The sequence below is a fragment of the Dysidea avara genome, chromosome 3, assembly GCF_963678975.1.
Source record: "Dysidea avara chromosome 3, odDysAvar1.4, whole genome shotgun sequence".
Lineage (NCBI taxonomy): Eukaryota > Metazoa > Porifera > Demospongiae > Dictyoceratida > Dysideidae > Dysidea > Dysidea avara.
In genome coordinates, this window is record NC_089274.1 from 6,507,864 (window position 1) to 6,515,021 (window position 7,158).

Here is a 7,158-nt window from a genome sequence, read left to right on the forward strand (position 1 = left end):
TTCTCTGTGAAAAACTATGACCTCTAATAGCAGTGTTGAAGCGATTTTTGTAAAGTTTGAGTCCATTTGATCGGGTGGGGCCGGGGTTGGTATTAACAGTAAAAAAATAGTCTTTGTCCACAGATACTAAATTGTTCAGGATTTTGTAAGTCATAATCAGATCCATTCTGATTCGACGGTAAAGTAAGCTGGGTAGATTAAGTTCTTGGAAAATTTCAGAGTATGTCAAATTATAGAAGGAAGGTATAAGTTTTGTGGCTCTTCTTTGAACTGCTTCTAATTTACGGATGTTTTTCATAAGATGAGGGTTCCAGACAGTTGACGCATAGTCCAAAATTGGGCGAACAAGAGTAACATATAATAATCTTATTGTGTTGGCATCCCTGGGGGAATTTTTTTTTTTTGGGCCTACTTTGACTTGGAAAATTTTCACCTTTTGTGAACTTACCGTTTTCATTTGTTTTACGGAGTCACATTTCTCGGTTGAATGGCATGACATAACCATTAAGGCTCAAACGAATAGTGGTTTACTGTATTCGAATATTCGCTCAGTTCTAACGAAATTAGTCGAATAATCGGTGTAAGGTTTCATTGCAATTCAGTAATTAAGGTGGCCACTACCAAGAAGCCCACAAACAGCTTTGTGGCTTCGTATGAATAACTTTACTATTAAAGAAAGAGATGCCATAATTCTCTTTCTGAAAGGATTATCACAGCGATACTGTGATAGAAAGTGATTATAACAAAGTAGAAGCACCTGGAGTAAGCCACAAATCCGTACGAAGTCTTGCGCTTACGCCGATTCACCGTGGAATTAGTACATCTTCACCAATTAGTGGCTGCCTAATTCTATTACTACTCTTCGCTTTATTACCATAGTCCTTTCCTTTCTGTTACTTTCATTAACATCACTTCAGCTTGTTAATTCTATGGTTAATTACTGACAGCTAATCACGTGTCACCATATAAATGATCATGAGCGAATAATCGTTTGTTAATTTTATTATTCGGCTACAAAGCAAATGAATATTAATCCGAATATTCGGCTAATCGTTTGAGCCTTAATAACCATGCAGTGTATTCCTCACGATATTGTGAACTCTATAGACAGCTACGTGGATGAACATTTCCTTCCTCAACATGGCACGTCTTCTCGCAACACGTGGCCATGGGATGACTGCACGAGGCCAGACTAGCTGGGAGTGATCGTAAGACCGGTGTCACAGTGATATGTGTTTCCCCGAGTTTCGTGTTTCCCCGCACATATATCACTAGAGATCCGTGTTTCCCCGCACACATATCACTAGGGATGCGTGTTTCCCTGGCAAAGGTGCTAGTGATATATGTTTCCCTTCCAGTTTCTCAGTTTTTATAGCTACCACGCCTAACACCCGCGTTTAAATTCTGTTGCTGATAGCTATACTACGAGTCGACTAGCTAGCTACTGCTGCTCTATAGCACGCGTCACAGTACTAACTACTGCTGCTAGTACTATAGCTGCATGCTACTATAGTCTACTGTTACTATACTGCAGTCACTGCTTACTACCTCTACTGCTACTAGCTGTAGCTATAGATCTATTATATATAGGTCTATACTCATGCTATTTTTACTGCTACATAGCTACTACTTATACTGCTAGATGCTAGTATTGCTACTATTACACTAGATATACATGCTTGCTGTTACTGCAGTTGCTACTGTTGCTAACTTGCTATACTGCTTGCTACTACTGGTGTTTTGTGTATAGCTGAAACCGAATTTAAATTGTATATTTTACATTCTTGATGAAGCAATTTAACTTTTTACTTTTACTTTACAGTGTCCTGCATGAAGATCTGATAGCGACTAGTGTGGCTGCAACCTTTGAGCTAAAACATGTAGACTTTGACATACTTATAACGCAGACAATAAGATGAACAGAAAATGGGCCAAAGAAAGGAAAATCTCTCCTACCCCAGGATTCAAACTGCATGCAGGCTACCCATGTAATGTCTAGTCAAGCACCACACTCAGTCTCCTCCATATTTGGTTAATTCTCTGTTTCTTGGCACACAAAATACGATTCATCTACCGGGTAACCCTGCTACATGTTATGTGCTGTCTGTGAATCTATAAGCTACAATAGAATGTGCTACCAATAGACAAGCAGTTGGTCTTAATTCAGTGCAATTCTAAGAGCTGCACTGCACATTGTATATCTTGTATGCATTAGCTGTGTACATTGAGCTAATACTTGTGTGCATGCATGCATGCTAAGTTTATATTCAAGTAGTTTTTAGCTATATACTTGAAAGATTTTCACTGGACATGCAAGGTTTACACTATACCAGAGTGCTTAAATTGAGTTTCCTTGAGAGGTTTTGGACAACTCGAGATATTTTACTTTCAACTGATAGTGAGACTTTCAAGTTCTTAAGAGACTTTAGTTACTCAAACTGCTTGAGAACAGCTTAGAGATTTTTGACTACTTAAGAGACTCTGCTTAAGAGATTTTACTTGAGTGACTAGGTATTTGATGAGAAATTTTAGACTATGCTTGAGAGCTTTTCACTTGAGAGGCTTTTGACTACTTGAGAAATTCTACTTTATAGAGATATTTCAGTACTTGAGAATTTTTACTTAAAAGCTATGTGACTACCTGAGAGACTTTCACCTGGGAGCTTTAGACTATACTTAAGAGATTTTATATCTGAGAGATCTCAGATTTTTGTTTTACAGATTTTCCAGTCAGTTATGTACTTTCAAAGTCACTTTACTGTACAGGTATGAATCCATTGCAAGATATCTGCATGGACAAGAAAATGTTATGTGCAGAGCATGCAGGAGATGAAGTTTAAGCCATCCATACTATTATGATTGGGTATGCCAGCATAATGTGAGTGTTGGATTTAGCTAAGTTGTTCTTGTTTTCTCTTCACAGGTGAAATGTGACAAATGGACTCACATGCTATTTGGAAATGGCTGAAGCCAAATTCTATATACTGTTTATATAGAATTCCATCAAACTATTTGCAGAAAACATTATATAAGACAGTATAGTAGCTAATTTAATTTTTATTATTGAATGTGTGTTAGTTCTCCACTTCCAATCCATTCTCATATATATTTGTCTTCACTTCAGTACTATAGTACAAATTGTAGCAAGTATAGTATAGTTGTACTAGCAAGTGTTAGCTATAGTAGCACCAAGCATAGAATAGCAGCTGGTAGTATAGTGGCAAGTATATAGTATAGCTATGGTGGTAGCAGCAAGTATTGGAGCAGTATAAGCAGTAGCTATAGCAGTAGCAGCAACATGCAAGCAGTAGTCTAAGTATAGCAGCAAAAGGAGTTCAGATCCTGCATATAGTAGCTGGCGCAGCTAGTAGACAAGTAGTATAGCAGCAGGAAAAGGGGCAGCAGTGGCTAGTAGCAGTAGTAGAAGCAGCAAAGCAAAAACAGTATAGCTACGTACATGCACTTCGAAACTGAACGTCAGGGAAACACGCATCCCTAGGGATATGTGAGCGAGTAACGCTTTTACCTGGGGAACATAATACCCGGGGAAACACATATCACTGTGACTTGTAGATTGCTAGCCAGTTAGTGATATGTGTGCGGGGAAACACGGATCCCTAGTGATATGTGTGCGAGGAACACAAAACGCGGGGAAACACATATCACTGTGACACCGTGTCACAAATAGTGGCTTGTGAAATTGAATGTAGTCTATGTGGTGTGACAGTTTAAGCTGCAATTGTTGGTTAGTTGCATGCTCTGAGACTACATGAGTAGCTATCTGGCTTGCACGTGAATGTCATGGGTTAAGTTTGTGACCCCAGTAGTTGGTTTGTTTGATGGAAATTATATCTAATCATGTCAGTGAAGTGGAATTATAATTAGTTAGCAGGGCCGCCAAGAAAATTTAGGGGGCCTGTGGCTAATCAAGAATGTGGGGCCCTATAACTACAGTAAATGTAGCTTTGGGACCTGAGACCCAGGGAAAATTTCACCAGTTGCCCCCGTCAGCAGTCCTGATAATTAGTATCACTTACTCCACTAATATTTGCATCAACTGGGTTAATGGGAACAGAAGTACTCTCACTTTTGCTGTAGCTATGTGAGAAACTGTGATAAAATCAAAACTAATAATGACTGCCTGCCAACCTGCATAATTGGAAGTCTTTAAAATAGAAGTCTATTGCAAGGTGTAGTAGCAATGGGGAGGGATAGTGCTTATCAAAATACCCTTACAAGATACTCTAATAGAGCAGCCATTTTACTCTGATAAATCAGTCTGAATTTTTTTGTCAAACTGCTGGGTCACTACTAGAAGAATGAAAACTTCATGAAACATAATATTAATTTGGTATGGCCTAATTGTGGTCACCTACCTATTTTGATTAAGGAAGGGCACAATGGTGGATTCAACACTGCCTTCATTAACCTGTTATTGGTGTTGACAAGAAGAGTTGCATATAGTAACATTAGCAATATGGAAAGGGATTTGTCCGCTTGCTGCTCACTCCTCTGATAAAATTTGTATATTATCAAAAATGAAGCTTGTGGTAGTTATAGACGAAAGTTCTAAATTATATACTCATTTGTGAAGTAAAATTTATTGCCTGGTAATTTTGTCCAACTAGTTCATACAAATGTTTTTGAATTTACCATTTTTAATAATTATAGGTCCACCCGATCATATCAGCTGTTGAAAATACCCTATGTCGGCTTTGTTTGTATCAGGTTGAATAATGTCGTGAACAAGCAGCAGATACAGCTGTACAAGTTTCTGTAGAGGCATGTATGTACATTCTTGAACATCATACAGTGGTCTCATAATATCCTAAACACATACATTGTATGTTTACATATACAGAATTTTGGTTTCACACTATTTCATTTAGATCACAAATAATTATTGTTGAAGAAAACGTTTCTTCCAGTTTATCATATCTAATTGGTTTGAGAATAATAGCTAACTAATACTGATAGTTCAACATAACAAAAAATTCTATCTTTGCATTTTGAATTATTGTACTGGCAATTTCACCAACATGCATTGGCACTACTACTGAATTGCTGTATATGTACCCTCAAGTTTTGTCTTAGGCCTTACCAACTTAATTAGCTATTTCACAAGCCTGACCGACCCATATTTTGTGTAGATTAAAATACAGTATAATTATATTTCTTGCCTATGCAATATTCTGACTAAGTCAGACCAGTTAGCGAACCAGTGATTCTGTACCCCACAACATGGTAGCTAACTAGTCTAGACAAGTACACTAGTTTCTGGAATCTAGACTCCACTCTAGCAATATATGCTTCCAAAGCTACTTTCATGCAAGACTACCAAATTTGAGAAAATCTGGCGGCAAATTCTTGCTGCCTGGACAATTTAAGAAGTAAGAAAATCAGTATGTGGTTACAGCTTTATCTTTGTGAAGTTACAATGTTTGAACACTTTTTTATTCCATACATGAAGTCTAAAAATATCATCCATTTTGCATGAACATATGGGATTCTTGCAGATATTAATTATATATATTATAATATGCACTATAGCAGTAGTTGTAAACACCGTTACTATAGTCAAGTATGTACACACAGACCTTCTATTGCCTCAAACTTCCATTGTGAACAATAGTCCCTCCAAGAAGTTGGCCAAGGCTGAAACTTAAAAGGAAGGACACCACCAGGAGTTGAGCCTGTGGCTTAATTTGGCGCAAAATGGGAAAACTCACCATGTTCAGATATAGTAAGGATTAACAGACCAAGAGCTCTTTCTTGATTTTATGGGTGATGATGCATGGCCGTTCTTAGTTGATGCAGTGATTTGTCTAATTCCATTATATAAAGTATAGGGTGTGCAAAATTCTTTACTACACACTTCACTTTTCTTTTATGCATACACAGATGTGCATATAAGCATTGCATGACTTACCCCTCTATGTAGACATGACAAGTATGCAAATACAGCAAAAACACCAAGTGGCTTCCTTCAATATAGTCGAGTGAGTAATGTCGGTCTCAAACTCAGCTAAGATGACCTTCATGATCCTATCAATAACACCACCTCATTACAGTGACCATGTCAAGCAAGTTCCAAACATAGCTAAGGTGTACTTCATGATCTAATCAATAAGACCACCTCATTACAGTGACCATGTAAAGCTCGTCCCAAACATAGCTAAGGTGTACTTCATGACCTCATTAATAGGACCACCTCAATATAGTGATCATTTCAAGTAGATCCCAAACATAGCCACAGTGTACTTCATGGCCTCGTTAATAAAGCCACCTCATTATAGTGACCATGTTAAGTAGGTCCCAAAACATAGCTAAGGTATACTTTATGACCTCATAAGTAATTATTGACACCATTCCAAAAGAGGCCACATTGTATACTACACGGATGTCAGGACTCTGTAATTCTGGAAATAAAATAAAATTTTCAAAATACTTGCAGATGCATCATTTAAAGTAGTAACCACCAAACCATTCAGTCATGCGATTAAACTTCCCATCTACACCACTGAGACCAGCCACCTCTCTGCTGCTGTAATAGGTTGTAGTGTGACAGATACTTGCATAGTCATATTCCTGGCTCAGTGTTGCCACATATATGTAACAATACACATTGACAAACATGCCACACACTTTGTTGAAGTATACCCATGTAAATGTTTCTGGCAAGTGGAATGCACTGAATTCACAAATCAGATTCCACAGCATTCATGGCATCATTCTTATGGCAAAATATATGTGTATCTTGAGTACTAATTTTACTATCCAAATACCAAAGTACTATTACTTTTTAAATCAGATATTTCAACCACTGATCCCACTTCATACATGCATGCACATTTAAAGGATTTGTATATGTGTAGCATGGGTGTGAGGTTTAGCAGGGCTACATTCTTGGAAAGACTTTTACAAGATCTGGTAGTGAGCTTTGAGGTTTAAAAAGCTTCTACTGCATAGATTGAAAGGCCTAATTTTGGCCAATTGCTGCTCTGGTATCTTACTATGCTGTGCACTTTACACTAGCCATCATAGGTACAGTAAACCTTTATAAATGTGACATTCATCAAGATAGGACTTGCAGCGTGATGTAAATCATTGTAATTGCTAAGCAACCGTAGCTGTCGGCCATGTTTTGGAACAGTGTTG

At 37.7% G+C, this 7,158-nt stretch overlaps 1 long non-coding RNA gene across 1 annotated transcript; it reads left to right on the forward strand.

Annotated features, from left to right (window-relative positions):
- Window positions 1-1,077: 1,077 nt before the first annotated feature.
- On the forward strand, window positions 1,078-3,047 carry LOC136249116 (uncharacterized). Its single transcript, XR_010698050.1, has 3 exons — window positions 1,078-1,208; window positions 2,767-2,863; window positions 2,924-3,047. It is a non-coding gene; the product is annotated as an uncharacterized lncRNA (long non-coding RNA).
- Window positions 3,048-7,158: the final 4,111 nt, after the last annotated feature.